This window comes from Lissotriton helveticus, chromosome 6 (genome assembly GCF_964261635.1).
Source record: "Lissotriton helveticus chromosome 6, aLisHel1.1, whole genome shotgun sequence".
Taxonomy (NCBI): Eukaryota; Metazoa; Chordata; class Amphibia; order Caudata; family Salamandridae; genus Lissotriton; species Lissotriton helveticus.
In genome coordinates this window covers 824,858,493-824,877,760 of record NC_136067.1, presented here as the reverse complement: position 1 = coordinate 824,877,760, position 19,268 = coordinate 824,858,493, and the positions used below count along the sequence as shown (strand labels likewise).

Genomic DNA, 19,268 nt, shown 5'->3' with positions numbered 1-19,268 from the left:
TCTGAGCAGACTCGGGTGCAGACAATTTTGGAACAATGTTAATAACATTCTAGAATGTATTTCATTAATTTGTAGCATAGTTCGCATAGGAATTCAGATGTTTTTTTATCAGTTCCATTAATTGAGTCAGCTGAATTAGCTGATGCAAACCCTGGCAAGACAAAAGGGAAACGTCTGTGCATTCCACAGTATGTATCATTTGAAAAGGACATTTGAAAAACATGGTTGTAGGAATAACTTTTATAAAGAAAATTCAGTAAGCATTATTTCATCCTTTTTGGTACAAGATGTGCTCAACACCTGAAAAACAAGACTTTTTTCATTTTCTTAGTATCTAACATATTTACCACCATTGCTTGATAGTTTATCCACAGACGCTGTATCAGGTTGTATTTCTTTGTACATCGAAGTCACTTAATGCATTATTTATTAGTACACAATATGTTTTAAGATTGCATGAGGTTGGTTGCCTCTCTAGTTAGACCTGGCAGTTTCTGCAGGGTCACCCTAGATTTTTGCCTTCCTCTGCCTTCCATTTGCTTAACCAGTTTTTTTTGTCTTTTTGGAGTCTGTGTGCTTTTATCCCCACTAATTTGTGTCAAAGTGCTTGTGCTCTCCTCATTAAACATTGTACAAATGGCCTAGACCTGATTGGTATAGTTTGCTTACTTTTAAGCCTAGTAAAATGATGCTACATGTACCTAGCACCTGCAAATTCAATTCTACTAGCTAGCTGAAGCACTCATTGTGCCACCCACTAAAGTAGCCCTTTAAAACATGTCTCAGGGCTGTCACTGCAGCCTGTAGTGCAGTTTAAACTGCCATTTCAATCTGGCAACATAAACCTTTTGCTAGGCCAAGTCACCTCTAGGGTAAGCTCTAAAGGCTTATTGGACAGGGTGTATGGTATTTAAAAAGAAGGACATGTGGGTTTGAGGGTTAGATATTGTGGCAGTGAAAAGTCCTAAAGTTGTTTTTCACTGCTGTTAAGTCTTTCTCTCCCATAGACTAGCACTATGTTGACTGATTACACTGTGCTAATTCCAGATAGAGAAATGTTCTTTCCACTCAAATGACCTTTGATGTAAAATCCTCTTTAATGGTGAAGTTGGGGTTTAAAATAAAATTTTGTAAATGCCACTTTTAAGTTGGCATTTTCTGACTAAACCAACGGTGCCTTTCTGGCAGTGTTCTAGGTCACATGCCTGTGAATGGCTGTTGGATTTGTGGATTGTGGATTTTTTCCAGACACTGAGACAAAAGAGGCCTGGGTGTGAGGGGAGACGGTCTTCCTAACGTGATGGCTGGGAAGGATTTGTGCCCCGTCTGGGGTACATTTCAACAGACCCTGCTTGCAGTACACACAAGAACCTGACACCAGCCCTTGCCTCTGTCACCTTAGACAGTTTGGAACCAGGATCAGTTGAAGGGCAGAATAAGAACATGATTTTGGGGTCAGGAAATTTCTCCACAAAAAGGCTAGCACCAGGTATCAACATTGGCCCTTCAGAACCTCTCATCAGAACTCCTGTGGAAGATTCAGAAGAAGGACTGCCCTGTTGTCTAAGGAAGAAGGAGTGCCCTGCTGATTGAAAAATGAAGATTGGTCCTGCTTGTCTTTAACTATGCCACCCAGAGTGACTCCAAGGATCAGTTGGCTGACCTTCTTTGTGAGCTGCAGGAAAACAGCAAGATTCCAGAGGCCTCCCTGCAACTGCCCAGCTGACCAGCACCACCTGGAACCTGCCTGGACCGGCCTTAGCCCTCCTGCTGGCCTCTGCTGTAGCAAGTCCTGATCCCCCAAAAGGTGTCCCCTAGTTCCTCGACCCTTGGCTGGTATCTGTAAGAACTCTTCAGGAAGAAAAGGTGGAGATACTAAGGTATTGGGCTCTTTGTGACCTCAAAGTGACTTCTGTCTGCGTTTAGAAAAGCCTCCAACAACTATGATTATTCATTGATTATGCTCCAGACCGCTACATTTTTTTTTTTTTTTAAATATATTTTTATTGCAGAATCAGGAATAAACACATCCAACAAGCCAACCCATACACCAACGGCACCCAGCATACAGTGCGATAGTCATACAATACACAGCCGATTAGCCCACATCCCGGAGGCTGGGCGGCGCGTCAATAGTCAGTTCACTGGAAGTACCTCGGTGCATGCCCCATTCGGGGCACAGGTCAAGTGTAGCACTTCGTTTCTGCTTTTAACCCAGAACAACCAACCCACCCTCTCCATCTAAACCTAGGCCACTCCAATATCATGTCACTAATCATCACGACTACCATCCTGGGCCATCCGGTTCCGGGAGGTTGCCACTTGCCGGCCAACCACCCCCTCCTCCGACTCCTTCCCAATACCCTCCCCCTCAACTGCTGCTAATGCGGGTTCCACCATCCCTCTCCTGCTCCAGGGTGACAACTATCAGGAAGTTTGACAAGCAAGTAGTCACACGGAATCCCTGCCTATAACTGATCAGTTTCTTCGCCTTCAGTCAGGTAGTCCCTTAATGCCTGCACCACCAGCTCCCAGGACCGTGCCAGTTCCAAGCTCTTCTCGTTACCAGTTCTAGTCGCCTGGCGCATTCGTAACACACTCTCACAGCTCGACCACTTCACCAATTCATTCCTCCACCTCCGTACAGACGGCCCCTCTTTAGACTTCCAATGCCAAGTGATTTCACGCTGTGCCAGTATCAGTCCCAACCCAATGAATTTGCTCGTAACCTTGGTCTTTTTGGTATGCGGGAACCAAAGAAGCAGGCATGCGGCCATGTCAAAGTCTACCTCCCGATCCGTGACAGCATTCAAGAGGTCCCCTACCTCAGACCAATAGTCCCCTAATTTCGAACAACCCCACAGCATGTGGTCAAGATCCACCTCAGGTTCTAGACATCGCGGGCACACGGCATCAATCACCTGGAAGTGTCGACGTAACCTCTCCGGGGTCAAATATGCCCTATGGAGCACAAAATAATGCACCTGTTGGAATCTCGCATTCCTCGTCCCTTTCCAGGTCCTGTGTAGCACCTGACCCCATACGGAGTCCGGGATTTGTCTACCGACGCTGGTCTCCCAACGCGACTTCAACTCAACCAACGGGGCCAGACCTTCATTTAACATCCTATTGTGGAGGCAGGTCACCGCCTTGACGGTGCCCGCCGCCATCACCACATATTGGCACACCGCCGTCACCTCCGGTTCAGCCAATCCACCCCCCCAATGCCTCTGCAGAGCCGCGACAACCGCCGCGTGCAACAGGAAGGTACCACTCGGCAGGCCGAATTGCTCATGTAAGGTCTGGAACGGGGCCAGCATCCCGTCCACATAGAGGTCTCCTACCATCTGCAAGCCCAGGTCCTCCCACTCTAATAATCGGGACCAATCACCTCCGTGCGGTAAGGCAGTGAGCATCCCCAGCGGAATCTCCGGTGCGTATGGCCGGCGCATCCCAGCCCTCTTCAGGTACCTATTCCAACACAATCTGAGTGTCCATTCCTCCATCGTGAGGTCCCTACTGGCCAGTCTCTGTTGCATCACGATAGACGACAAGACATGCCTCTGAATGCCGACCCCTCGGCTACCGTCAGGCCCCCTGAATTCCCTGGCCACGTTCTGCGTCAGGACCTGGAGCTGCGCTGCCAGATAGTATAACTCATAGTCGGGGACGGCCATCCCTCCTTCACACTTGGGTCTCATCAGGGTGGTCAATGCCACCCGTCTGCGACCGTGGCCCCAGAGAAAGCCAGTCACCAACATCTTCAGCTCCCTAAAGATACCCTGCGGGATCCACACCGGCAGCGTTCTAAAATAATAGAGGAGCCTCGGGAGTGCCACCATTTTCAACAGCGCCACACGGCCCAGTACAGACAGCGGAAGAGAGGCCCAGAAGTCCATACTGCCTCTCAGCGCCCTAATACAGCGCCCCACATTCCCCTCAAGGAGGGCCGCCGCGTCATGGTAGATGCGCACCCCTAAGTAAACAAAACAAGAGGGTTTCCACACTACCGGCCTCGTAAGCTGCGGGCAGAGCGTGGTCTTCCGCAGCGGAAACACACAAGTCTTAGTCCAGTTCACCCTGAGGCCCGAAAGCCTCCCGAACCTGCCCAACATGTCCACCGCGCCTTCTAGAGCCCTACCAGAGTCCGCCAGGTACAGTAACAAGTCGTCGGCATACAACGAGATATAATGCGAGTCAAGTCCCTGCGCAATCCCGTCGAAAACGACTCCCGTTCTCGCCTGCGCCGCTAGTGGTTCCATCGCTAGGGCAAAGAGCAGAGGGGATAGCGAGCAGCCTTGCCTCGTGCCCCTACAGACCGGATAAACCGAGGAGACCAAGGTCCCCAGCCGCACCCGCGCCTTAGCCGAGGAATATCTCCAGACCGCTACATATCGTTGTTACAGTGATATACCTAAAAAATTACAAAAATTCACAGAGTATTGTGAGCAACACATGCAGTGCGTTAGTATGTGGGGATTTCACCAGCTGGAATGAAATTGTGCGCTGGCAGGTTGCATTTGGAAGCACTTCTTTAAGCATCACCTCGGCCACATGTCCAATGATATAAAGTTTTCAATTTGTCCCTTTTCTTTTTTTAATAAACAGTTTGAGTAGAATGAAGGTGGAGAGCAAGGTTCTTATTGTATTTGTCTTTACCGAATATCCCTAAACTTAAAACAAAAAGTAATAACAAAAACTAAGAGCAACCCAAAATGTCCAAACTAATACAAAAATATTATAAAGGTAATATTAAACACAAAATGAGTCAAAGCATAAAAAAGGGCACCACATATTTTAGTTAGCATTTTTTTTAGCTACTATCTATTTTGCATGGTTGAGTAAAACCCTGCTCCATAATAGAGAGTGACATGTATAAACATTTAGATGTGAATGTTCATACACAAGGCATGTAGTATTGAATTTAAGCCTGCTGAGTGAAAGAAGTAGCCATTTGTTGCAAATATATGCGATGGAAACCGTCTTCTAGGTGCAGCCTTTGAGTACTAATGTTGTATTCCCTTTTGGTAGAAACTGTCATTTTTGTAGGTATTGAAGATGCTACATTCCTTTGGACAAAACCTTTAAAACTGAAGCTTGAACATGCTCCTTTATAGGACGCGTCAATTGTGAAAAGTGAAAATGTGCAAAAAAAAGCCCTTTCTGGCTTGCTCCAAGTTAGGGACATGTAATTTGAGAAAGTCAGAGATGTAAGCACACTAACACAACCCAGGACCAAACCATAGTTTGCGGTAGCAGCTTTTGATAATTGATCTGGGGTGTCAGTGTTCTCTATGGCTTGCTGAGATTTGGTAAAGTTCTTTCAGGAGACTTGTGGAGACATTTTTAAACTCCTATGTTGATCTGGGTTCATGTGTCCTTCGTGAAAGACATGCTTTATTTTGTTGATGCTGCTTTCCACTGTGGGAATGATGTTAAAAGTTATAGCTGTGACTCTGCCCTTCTAGGAAATTGTGTGTTGTCTGTACTAAAGAAAAGTTTCACCAGAATCCCACATCTGGGATTCTAAATGTGCACAGAGATTTGCATTCCCTGGGCAAAACAGAAAACAGACAAAATATAAAAAAATTGTTTTGGAAAAATGTCAAAAGAGTGCTCTGAAAGAAAATGTATGTTGTTTTCTAAAAATAACAACAGCAAAATGTTGTTCCGTTGTGTACCGACAATACATTCATTTATAAGGTAAAAATTTGATGAATGAAAAGGGTATGAAGGAAATTCCAAAATCCTCTGAATTACCCCAGAATATAATAAAGGGACAAATCAAAACATACAAATACCACGCTCCTTAGCAAGGCTGGGTTGTGATTATAATTCAAAACTTTAGGCCCAATATATATGCAAAAATCTTTCACCTTTTATCTGAACATTTTAGCACAATAATAAGTACTCTGATTTTTTTTTTTTTACAAATGAAACACAAAATTCATATTCTAAAACCCTCCCTCAATTATATCTTAATACAGTCTTAATTTCAGATCTTGTTGTACAAACATTAATATATCTTATTGTACATTCCATATATCTAAACAATTCTTACATCATGTCATCTTTCATAAAAAAAGGACTCACTGACGCAAAATCATCTTTTGTCAGTTATAGAGGCATGAGCATTTGAGTAAAAAATTATTTTTTATAGATCGTGGAGAAAAACATACAGACAACTGAAATGCGTAGACAGGCATTGTCCCCTTTCTGGCAATACCTCTCCTGTTTGGATTGGTACTCACCAAGCACTGATCAAAGTGAAATCAATTGGCATCTAATCGTACAGAATGGTTTCACTTTCATTCAGGGGGAAGTCAGGGCTCTGTGCATCTCACTGATTTAAAAAATAAGTAAATAATCTCTGAAAGCACTTTGCTCATTTCCCAATATTATTCTTTTAAAATGGCACCAGAAGAATTTTCTTCTTATTTTGTATGATAAACGGTTCACATCCACCACGCAACAGTTCATTCACAGCATTTAAATCGTTGAAGAGCCCAAACAGCTGAGTAAGCCTGAGCCTCGGTTCCACCATCTTTAAGTAGAGATTCCCGGAAGCTTTTCTGGGAAATATGCAAGTGTTGTATTCATTGTTGTTACTCTTGTAAACAGCAGCTCCAATCTGTACATCTAAATGCTGCCAGAAAAAGATAAGGAAATAAGAATCTTGCCTGAAGTAATTCTTGATCCCATAGAGGATGATTGGGAAAATATTCAACTTGTGTGTCTCTTCAGCAAAAACCTTATTCAGAACTGCAAAGGACAAACACATTCCAAAGGCACAACCGTGGATGCCACAGTAGCCCACAGCGAAACAGTAAGTATTTACAACATCCTTCTAGTCTACTGGTCGGACCTCCACATCATTTTGTTTCACCTCAACCAAATGAAAATACCCCCTACCCACACTCAAAAAAACATACAATGCGCAAGAAACACAAGTCAGATTCCCATAGATGATATGGAAGACAGAATATTGTCTCTACTCTCTCCCCCCTCCACTGACAACCTCTCAACAGATGATCTTACATTCCACTGTCTCTTCACAGTGTCAGACATCCTAGACCAACTCGCTCCCCGGAAACTCTTGAGATCCTCCTTCAAGATCCTGGTTCAACAAAGACCTCAACGCAAACAGAAGACAACTCAGAGTGACAGACTCTGGAGAACAAATCCCTCCTCAACCCACCTTCAATAGCTCAGAGTGGAACGCTGAAAATATTAAAGCACATCTTAAAGAAAAAGTTGCAGTCTTTCGTAAAGCACTCGCCAAAGCAAAAAAAAACCTGAGAATTGTTCAATATCATTAAACAACAAACTTCTAATCCAACAAAACCCCCATGTCTCCAAAGAACACTATGATAAATTTGCGTAATTCTACAGTGATCACATCACAAAGATCGTGCTCTCCCTAAACAACCATTCTCTGCCATCGTCTGGAAATCCTCCTCTCAGAATGGGGGAAACCAACGCGTCCTTGCCGAACTCACAAGGGGCGACCATACTCCCAGATCCCCCTCAACTCACAGAAGCTTGAAGACATTCAACTCGCTGTTGGAGGAAGACATCTTGAAGATAATTGCGATTTCCAAGCTCTCCTCTCACCTAGCATACCCTCTTCTGGCCTCCCTGGCAAAGAGCCTCAACCACGCACTAACACCACTCTGGACCAAGATAATAAACAGCTCCCTGAGCAATGAGTTGATGCCCGACTGCCTCAAACTAGGAAAAGTCACTGCCTTGCTAAAGAAACCAGGTGCTGACCCAAATGAGCTCAATAACTTCAGGCCCATCTCAAGCCTTCCCTGGTGAGTGACAAGTGACATAACCAATTTCTCACCAGGATGAATCCGGGATGTCGGTTAGTCCCTGCTAATTTTCAGTCTGTATACAAATGATTTGTACACACAATATCAACTTTGTTGCCATGTTGAAGGAGTTTAAACTGACATTATTGCTGTATGCTTTTGATTCAGTCTTGTTGACTTGGGCCCAAGACCGCTTTTTTTTTACACATTTAGAAGAAGTAGAGAGAACTGCGAAAATATCCTGCAAATTAAATTAATTCTTCAAAATCAAGAATCCTAGTCAGGCCGCAAAGCAGCACTCCTCCGAAGGGACCAGCCGAATAACAAGGCAAAAACTTTCAGCTATTAATGGCTAACCATCTGAGGTACTTTCAACTGGAGATAATTAAGTGAAACACATCACCTGATTGGAATATTATGAAAGGAGCCACAGGCCCTTAATGTGAATGATGCCCTTGGTTTGCCACTGCCCCTAAGTGTGGGTAAAAAGCAACAAATATGCTCCAAAATGACACCTAAATTAAAGAACCATTCATAAAACCCAAACAGCTTTGGAATCCAAGAATAGCCTTAACTTGGCTGAGATTTAAACTAGCACTTCACGTTTAATGAAGAATACCTGCCATCCAGGAAGGGCTGTTTTTCCACTACACTAACCTACCTGTCAACAGGTTTGGTAAAGAATAGACATAGCTGACACCATCACAATCCCTTATCTGCATCCATAGGAGTCATTCAGTGATCCAGTTCTTGCTTCTATGCTAGACTTAAATAACAGTTTGTAAGAGTACATTCTGAACCATAATCTGCCAACCTATGATTGGGCTGGCTGCCGCTATGACAGCTTCTCTGCTTGGGAAGTCTAGAATGTTCCCTTTACTTATTTGCCGTAAGTGGTATGAAGTTTCAAGCACAAATGCCATATATATGGACATAGTATGCAATGCAGTTATCATGGGTAACACAGTCTAGACTAGATGATTGAGACAGTGTAAACAAGATGGTGATATAAGGTAAATGATCAGTGAGACAAAAGCAGCAAAACAAATAATACATAGACAAGTTATTTGGTTTGGCTTTGATAAACTTCATTTACAGCTTAGATACGATCTGCGTCCTTGGATAGTCTCTTCTCTCAAGGGTCATAAGATGGCTCTTTTTTACTGGTTTTAAACTAGTCAGCAGAAGGGCATTTTTCATGAGTCAGTGCATTCTAGTTCTGGGGGCCTAGGAGATGGAGGCATAATTATCTGGATGCTGTACTCGATGGTTTTAGTCCCTCAGCCTCCCTAAGAAGACAGACGTTGATTTAAAGTCTCACATCTCCCCACAAATACAATGGCCTAGCTGCCTTGGGGCACCCCCATACCAAAAGATAGAATAAAAAGCTTGGGAATCTGGCTTGATACCTCTCTAAATCTTGAACACCAAGCGGTACAAGTTTCGGCTATTTGCTACAGCATTCTTAGACAACTTCGGAAAACACTGCTTCTGCTCCCTGACTCGGCATGCAGAACACTGGTACAATCCTTGGTACTGACACGTCTGGATTATTGTAACTCATTATATTTGGGGGCCCCAAGACTACCACCAGTAAGTTGCAGGTGGTACAGAATTGTGCAGCGAGGCTCCTTTATAATATCCCCAGAAATGTATCCGCTAAACCGGCTCTGATGGGACTGCACTGGCTGCCCATCACAGATCAAATAAAATTTAAGGCGTTGTGCATAGCACACAAATCTCTGTGGGGCACTGGTCCCAAAATACATAAAGAGCTGTTGTCATTCTACTGCCCACCACGGACCTCGAGGTCTTCCAATCAACTCCAAGCCACAATCCCTAAGATTAGGAGGACGATACCTGGTGGCCGCCTGTTCTCTTGGAATGTTTACACTCTATGGAACTCCCTCCCAATCACAATTCAGGCAGTGACCCATCATCTCGAATTCAGGAAGAAACTAAAAACCTGGTTCTTCTGTCACTTGTAGTAAGACTGGATTTATATAGTTGTGGCTTAGAGCGCTGGGACGCCTTCAGGTAGCCATGCGCTATATCAAGAATACATAATAATAATAATAATAAAGAGCTCCACTGTCCCCCTATCCAGAAACTCTAATTTCAGCTGCTCACCCACTCATTCAAGGCCCTCCACAGCATTGGACCTACCTGTCTACCTCAACCACCACCTACCCTTCTACCAACCAACCAGACAACTGCGATCTAAGTCGGTCTTGCATTTATCTTGTGCATCTACAGGAGCATAGCTGGAGGTCGCCTTTTTTCCTACATTGCCGCCAAGACCTGCAACGACCTCCCCCAATACATCTGGACCCCTTCTTCACTACTTGACTTCTGCAAGAAACTGAAGGCCTAACTGTTCAACTAACCTTCAGATCTCCTTCAAATGATCTTCACATACTCTTGCTTGACCTACACACTAACTCAAGTGCCTGAATACCCTCAAGGGTGCAAGTGCGCTCAACAAATCTCCATAACATAAATTTGTAGGCATGCAAGCCACAAGCGGTGGAGCACGTGCTGGCCATCAGTTAAAGAAAATTATGCCTGCACAAACAGAAGTCTAAATAACCTACAGCATCCATTGACTATCTCAGCAACTCTTTCTTATATGGATTAAAATTATGCTCTTAAAATATTGAGAAACATCCTAAACATTATGGTGTCTTTAACTCATTTGTTTGAAAATTAAACTGAAGGATATAGTCATTCTGGAGGGTGTAGAACTCTGATTTTGTTAGTGTTTTACTGACCATAATGTCAACTCAGTCGCCTTTGTCAATGCATTGTGGTGCATGACTGCGGGAGGTATAGTTGATGTGTAGGGCGGAAGGCATGTTGGAGCCTTTGGGCACCATCCATCTCATTAATGGTGAGCTGTAGAGGTGTGTTCTGGGTGTCAAAATGATCCCATATGAAGGGTGGTTTATTACAGACAGATAACATATTCCTAAGGCAGAAAGATTCAGTGTGTTCACTAGAGTTGAAGTCTGCGTCTTCAGGGGTCTGTTTCGTGTTCAGCCTTGGTGGGCAGATCAGGTGATGTTTGTAAGATTTCTGGGGATGTCTTTTTAATGAGATATGGTGTTGAGTGGGGTTGAACTAGAGAGGTAATATACCAATGGATGATAAAGATGCTAAAAATATATTTCTGATTTAGATAGTGAATGGTGTATCACAAGATTGGACAATATCTATGAACCTATCACTGCAGACAGTACTGTGGCCTATGGAGTTATTATGGCCTGAGCTAATTATCTGGTAGTGCACCTAAAGATTGTATTTGTCCTTGTAGCAGCTATTGACCATGGATGAAGGTATCAATTCATGTAGTTAGGTTGTTTTAGGTTAAGAGGGTGGTGCCTTCCAAGAAACATGATATGATGATATACAAAGCATACTATTGTCTAACACTTTTTCAAACCCTCTTGGGCGATATCACTAGAAGTATTAGTACTTTCAGTATTGTAGGTGTGTGTGAGGGATGGGGACTCACAAAAGTTGTTAGAGAAGCAGAGAATGTCGAAGGAACATAATGTTTCTGAGAAAAGCATGGACTGTTGAAAGCTAAAACCTTGAGCTCTGAGTCCAAACCTGGCATTGAAGCTATCAAAGAGTATAAGAGTGAGGCAGTGAATCAATGTATAAATTGCATGTTAATCAAACTGGTGATAGGACCCTCCAGAATAACCAAATAACCATATATTCCCCATGGGCAGGCACTTATCTAGAAAGCTTCTGAGGCATCCATGCCAAAACATAGAAAAGGTGGCTTACTCTGTACAATTTCTGTATGTTCAGGTGAACTTTAATCTCATTTCTCTATTTTATTTTCTCTTTCCCTGACATCTAAAACTGTTCTATTTCACCATGCATCCTTGGGAATTTAACCCTCATGCCCTCCTTACCTATACATTTACCAAACCCAAAAACCAGTGTATTTAATATTTTGCTCACAAAATGCTGCAAGGCGGAAAGAGATAATATCAAAAATGAATGCTACCTGGAACAGAGAAGGAATGAAGCCATGTTTGCCCTGTAAAAAACTTGTGGAGTAATCAACCTTAGCTCTCCTTTGAATATGTGATTTTAGTAGCCACTCGATGAGCAAGGAGACCTGGCACATTCTACTCACCAAGAAGATGTTACTCAGGACCTATCCTAGGTAAAGGCACTGTTGATTTACTCCCATTAAACTAATGAGAAGGAAGTGGATCCCAGGAACTGTGTGTGTTGTGCTGCCTTGGAGAAAATCAGGTGGCTCAGTAGGAAGGGAACAACCAAGAATCCAAAGTATTGGGTTCCAAGACCTAGCTCATGTCGCGGTAACTGACCAAATTGATCAGTGATACCTGCCAAGAAAGAAAAATTTCTTTCTAGTGTCCCCTCACTCACAAGGGTTGCCCCACGGTGACATGCTTCATCATTTGGGCCCTCCCAGTTCTCTACGAAAAGGGGCGTGCTGCGACTCACGAACTCAAAGTGAGAGACTATGTGTAGTGCACGGTGGTGGAGTGGGTGTGGGTATATTAAAAATACCGTGTTTAGTGGGCCTCAATAAATTTATTTTGCTCCTAGACAGGTATATTAAAAATACCTAGATTCAGCTCCCCCTGGACCGCATCTCCTGATGCGGTCCAGGGGGAGCTGAATCTAGGTATTTCCGATACGTTTTCCCAATCAAGGAACATTGATTCCACAAGGTGAAAACGAACCCCTTAGAGTGACCATGAGGTGCCATTGAGCACAGCTGCAACATTTGAAATCAAAAAATCGTATGTATTCTACTATGAACGCATGCTTTATACATTAAGTATTTTTTCTTTAATTTTTATTATATCACTGTCTTACTAAGGACTTTGGAGTGGCAAATGCAGAGCTGGTCTCTGCATGGTCCTGACGAAATGCTAGGGGTAGCATGAAACATGTTGACCTTCTCACTGGACCAGTCCCCATTATAGGTTGGTTAGCAGTGATGCTCACCCCATTTTTAATATACCTGTCTAGGAGCAAAATACATTTATTGAGGCCCACTAAACACGGTATTTTTAATATACCCATACCCACTCCACCACCGTGCACTACACATAGTCTCTCACTTTGAAGTGCTCCTGCGTAGTTCGTGGGTCGCAGCACGCCCCTTTTCGTAGAGAACTGGGAGGGCCCCAATGATGAAGCATGTCACCGTGGGGCAACCCTGGTGAGTGAGGAGACACTAGAAAGAAATTTTTCTTTCTTGGCAGGTATCACTGATCAATTTGGTCAGTTACCGCGACATGAGCTAGGTCTTGGAACCCAATACTTTGGATTCTTGGTTGTACACTTTATCCGGAGGGCGACCTAGTCTCTCATTCCTCCTTCTCCCCTAGTCTTATACTCAGTAGGAAGGGACACTGCTGTTGTTCCTGAAAAAAGTACTTTAAATATAAAGAACATTCAAATTTGTTTTATAAATATCTCTGGATTACTATATTAGGTTAGCTTCATTTTTAGGTCGAGCTTCGAACCACTTTATAAACTCTGTTCTATGGGCTCCGGCCCACCCACAGATTACCCTTGGTTGTTATCTGTGGCATTCAGAAATGCTGGCTTGTTATTGGTGCATTTCTGTAAAAGTCCCTCTTTTGTGCGTTTAACTCTTTCCAGCGATTTCACTCAGAGAACATTCTGTTTGGCCATCACACAGTACAGGGTGTGATGTCCCCTCCTCCCTCCTCCTGTATGGGCATTGCAGCCCTATACACACCTAGGTTCCCTCCCATGTCGCTGTACCTAGCTGCACAGGACTTACATGGTTTGTAAGTGCTCCTCGTTCTTCCGTTTGGATTTTTACCTCTTTGTGTTGAGGGAAGGTCACCAGCACTAGATAGGACGCTCCAATGCTGATTTAAATGCGGAAAACTGTGTATAACATTGCCTTTTTATGACCCATGTTTATTATACCGCCTTCGGTGCCGCTTTGGAGGGGGAGCAGGCTAAAGTAATACAATTTCCCCTGAATCACCTTGGTTTGATGAGATATGGCGTCCGCTGGTTGTATTCTTGTATTTAGTTTTATTTTAAGAGAAAGGGCAGGCATTGGCAGAACTCCCAAACACACAGAGTGAAAGTCATTATAGAGAAATGCTATGCAGATGTCGTTTGACAAATCCCTGGTTTGAATATGAACTTTGCCTTTGAGTCTGCGTGCTTCCTCTCTGCAGCTGCAGGCTGCTCTGAATTTAGCATCGAGGAGCTGTTTCTATTTTCTGAGACTGGTTTGTGCTCACTTTAGAGCTGTGTGCGATTTTTATGACACTTTTGTTCCTTTTGCGTGACGTGAGAATAAAGTGATATCAAGCAGAGTAAAGTATATCTATGCACCCAGCTCGATTGGAAAAAAAACAATTTAGTTCCACATTTAAACAGCTCTTGTACCCACTTTAGACAACCAAACTGTGCATATGAAATAAAAAACGTGAGGAACAGGCACCAGCTTCAAATTGCTAGAGACAGTTGAAGTGACCTCGTGCAGCATTTGAAGCCCCGTGATATCTCAGGGCTGAGCTCTGTCCTTAGACCCACAGTAGCCGCGTTGTTGGCACTGAAGGGTGTAGGGCAGGACACGTGTTGGAAACTCCTTGAGGGCTTGCAGAGCACATTCAGCTCCTTTATGACTAGGGTGACCAGATGGCTCCAGGTACCCACTGGCCTCCATTTTTTCCATTCCTGGTCTGTTCTTTTACATACCTTTATCAGATGTTGTGATCTAATTAGCTCAAATAAAATTAACCAAGACTACAACTCCCATAATGCACTGTTATGTAGGTTACCCTACTCATAACTCAAAAGATGAATGTATCCTCTTCAGCTTATGACCTTTGATGTGTATTATGTTCCAGGAATCTGGCAATTCCGCTGTTTTTCGTTTTGTTTTTTACCCTCATGATTTCGGTCCTCACAAATCCGATGTGATGAGTCAGAAAGACCTATTTTTGATTGGTAATGCCTGCAGGGGGCTTTAATAGCTGAGGAGCTAGTGGGCGTCTCCTGTGCTTAAGGCTTTTTTACATGGTGTTTGATCCTAGCATCAACAGTCAAGGTTCTCCAATGCTATTGACATAATTGCAGGGCTGGCTAATGGCAACACAAAGCTGTTGAGGAAGACATCTGGCTCAGAGGCAACAGTTTGATGATACCTCAGGTTCTGGCAAATAGAAATAGTGGTTCAGGCATGTTTTGGACACTAGAGCACCATCTAGACCTTGACAAGGCAAGTGGGTAAAACGGAGAGTGCCTGAGAGAGGAAAAATTGTTATTTATATTTTTGGCAGACTGTGGATCCAGCAGAGAAACCTTGAGTAGTATGCTCCAAAAGAGGCAGTAGGCCATTAGGGATGGTGCGTACAGATTTTGTTTCATTCTCAAATGATAAATATCTTGCAAGGTCCCCGAATATGAAACCTTGAGAAAATTACAGCCGCTCAAAGTACCCTGTATAGGATCTTGACGAGCAATGGTCCTAATTTTCAAGATAAAGAAATGAATAGCTGTATGAACCTATTAGGAAAAAGACCCACAGATCATGCCGTACTGTCCCCAGGCAAATGGTGCAGTTGAGAACCAAAAACAACTGTCAACTAAGTGCTTATAATTGCTGTCAAATGAAGAAAGGATAAAGACAATGGTCACCTCTCAATATCTTGGAAGCAGCAGTACCGCTCTTCTGTCCTCTGCAAAGCCTTCACCTACTACCCTGTTTTTGTCTGACAAACTCATTTGACTTTATGGGCTCATTAATCCTGAGTTCCATGATCAATCTATCAAACCACATCCATGGGTAGAGGAGAAAGAAAAAGGGCCACTTGAGCCCCACAAGATTAAGCAAGAAAGTATCAGTTGACACCAGTAACTTAGAAATTATACGTTTTACCAGAGAGAGTTTCACTTTAAACTTGGACAGGGAACCAACGGAGGGAGCTTGCTCATAGGAAAATGCTATATAATTGACAGGTAACCCTAACTTTAATTATAACTGGAGACTAACTATTTTAAGCCCCATATATCTGTAAGAAAATGGATTATTGTTTTGGGTGGACAACTGCCTACTTCAAGGAAAAATTACAACCCCTGTCAGTCAACCCTTAAAGTTACAAAATGTACCTGCGCTCAACCCCCTGGTTACTATGGCTCAGAGTAGACATTCTTAACATAGGGTAATGTGTAAAGTATTTGTGTAGTACCAAAACAGCCATGAAGTAAAAATACAAAACAATAAATATCCCAAACCGAATTAGAAATCACCAAACAATAAATATCCCAAACCAAATTAGAAAACGAGTAACATTTAAGAAATAAAATGACACAAAATGTAGAAAAAACAATAAGCAGAATGGGAGATAAGCATTTTTAAGGTTTTAAGTGGAAATAGCTCCAAGAGGCACAAAACAGTAGACCTAAACCTTAGTGTAATTTAAGGGCTGAGTACAGTAGAGTGCAGGTTGTATACACCAACCGGCTTCGTCTCGGTCAAAGAATTTAACTTTTGACTTAGTACTTTAAGTTCCAATCCACCAAGAGAGTACACTTCTAAAGCTCTCTGAACCTCATGTGAGGCACTTAGAAACTCGTAGGGTGTCAGGCAGTTGCCAAAAGTGGGGTCCAGGTCCAGAGGCCAATGGTCAGCTGGGTACTTCCAGGAAAAGGCCTCTCGCATCGTGTTGTCTCCATGTAGCCACACAATAAATCAACCAACTGACTCTTGCAGTCCACTTCTTTGTCCTGGGTACAAGAGCGAGCAGGTCCAGTTCTTCAGGGCTCTTCTCGGGTCATAGACCGCAAGTTCAGTCCTCTTCTGATCTTCCAAAGGTCCAGAAAGTGTTCTGCAATTGGTGCCTAAACATGCCAAATGTATTCCTTTCACTAGCTAGTGAGTGGGGGGGAGCTTCTGGCCCCTCCCTAACCAGTGGCTTAAAAGTTCCCAGGACCTCTCCTCCCTATTTTGCAATAGGCCTGTTTACCTTATTATAAACAGGTGTAAAATACAAAGAGTTAGGGAATTTCCAAAATAACGAATGTCTTCATCTGCACTCAACTTGGACTCTGAGGCTGGGGATGTGAGTGGGGAGTGTACAGTGGTAATCTTAGTATCTTCCCACATCTCACTCTAAAATCTAGTTTGGAGTAGGCAGTGTACCCACAACAAACCCAGAAACAGAAGTCTGGTAGGACAAATGTAGGGTCCTTTGGCAACCAGAGAGGCAAGAGCAAGAATTTTCTTGGCATCCTGTTCTCTCCCATTCAGCTGCACCCCAATTGTTACATGTGACTCAACAGACCTATCAAGCAGGATTTGGCACTGTGATGTTAAAATCAGTCCCTCTCCCTGCATATTCTGCTGAACTCAGAGGAATCATCTCTGCTTATTAAGGTGAGCCTATGGTTTCTCCTGAGATCCATTTTTCATCTTTTTCACACATCTTTTTCACACACATTCACATTTAATCACTGTCTGGGACACACTGGAGAGGCAGGGTAAATAACCCGCCAGAAACTCCAGGCAAGGAAAAGGTAACTTTCTAAAAGTTATTTTTCCTTAATATTTATTAAAAATCCAACTTCACCATTAAATTAGCTTTTTAATAACTATTAAAAATCTTTTTAAGTTATTTTTCTAGCTGGTCTCATTCACCAGATACAGTGTTAGTTTAATATCGCTTCCCATTGTTTGTCTTTGGGCCATTCTTCCTACAGTAAAAATAGCATTTGGGTGCTAGTCACAGTAAGGTCATTTTAACTTTAAATATTTACATGTCCCACTTTTAAATATCATTTACCCTGCCTTGTTGGCTACAAGGCCTTTGTAGGGGTTACTTACTCATTTCTAAAAATAAGTTTTTAATATGACACGTCAAATTGCGCTTTTTATATGCTACAGTCAGGCTACAAGCCTCATGCCATATTTGCACTGCCACTGTAGTAGATGACAATAGGTGCTGCAGTCCAGTAGTTGCATTTAATTTCCAGGGCCTGGGTACACTTTATACCATATAATAGGGATTTATAGGCAAGTTAGTTATACCAATTAGGATTATGCCAATTCGACTTTGTTTAAAAGGGGAGCACAGGCACTTTGCTACTAGTTAGCAGAGGTAAAGTCCTCAGCAAAAATATAGGGTCCATCAAAAGAAGGAAATTCCAGGGTGACCATGTAGAAAAGGCAGATTTCCTAAAATGTCCAACACTGAAACTGAAAAGGACATGGGAGAAAGTTCAGTCACCTCTTGTACTGATTTGAATCATTTTCAGTCTACTGTCCTTTCTAGCCTGGTACCAACTCCCTGTTTACCCTACTGCATTTGGCATGAACACTAGCATGACTCAAAAGGTGAGCAAGAAATCCCCACTGCAACAGGTTCTCTGTATTCTGTTTCTCCAGAGGAGACAGTGCTGTCCGAACAACCTAGTGTTCCTGTCCTACGAACCCCTCTCAAGCAAGGCCATCACTCAGGGTGCGCAACGCAGCACTCATTCAGGCACTGAAACGTGCACTCAAAGCCTGTCTTTTTTTTCTCTTTTAAATAGTTTTGTTGTGGATCATTTGAGTTTGAACTGATCACTGTTTGCGTTTAAACAGTGTTGGAATGGTTTAAGTTTATACTGAATTATTGCCAAATTGTTTTTTGGTAAAGTTTGAGGTGGGTGTTGTATGTTCCAGGTTTTCTAGCTAACAGAACTCCTACTTTTCTCGTAAAGGAAAATATATGAAATGAGGGGCGCGCGATGGATGTTAAAGAATCACATTTAAGGTTTAAATATATGCGCTGAGTTACCCCCTGCCAAATATAAGGATAATTCGAATCACAGAAGGATTCTGTGTCCAAATAGAGGAACAAGGTCGAATAGAGAGTTCATTTATAAGGTCATGGAAATTCTTGGTGAATTGCCACATCCTTACAATGTATGACAGGGGATACTTTATTCCTTATAATACACAGTGACACCAGCACCCTTCCCGTATACCACTTAAATCCTTGCTGTGTGGCTCTTTAACCTAGAGTGCTTCAAAAAGGGGGGCTCCCTGTCGGACGTACATAAGCACTAGTTTCCGGGTTGTGAAAACTTTTCCATAGATAAAAAGGAAAGTAACTGAAGACAACAGTAAGCGCTTTATGCAGATCCATTATATCAGTGATGGTGCAACGTAAAATGCTGCATTTTGCTTTTAGCGGAAATTGCAAGGAAATGTTGCTTCTGCTTTGCACGTTTGTTGATAATGGACGTGAACGGCCGTCCTTCCTGTCCTCCTTTGATGGTATTTGTGGTTTCCATGGTTGAAGGCGGGTCATTAAACTCAGAAGAAGAACAGAGATGCTGATTGGTAAATCGGGCACAGCAAAGGATCAAGCATTAATGCCAAAGGCAACATACTGTATTTTGGAGATAAAAAATGCA

At 43.0% G+C, this 19,268-nt stretch overlaps 1 protein-coding gene across 1 annotated transcript in view; it reads left to right on the top strand.

The window, feature by feature from the left end:
- The window catches only part of AFG1L (AFG1 like ATPase), a 562,248-nt gene that overhangs the window by 71,306 nt on the left and 471,674 nt on the right, over positions 1-19,268 (top strand). The gene's annotated exons all lie outside the window — the stretch shown is intronic.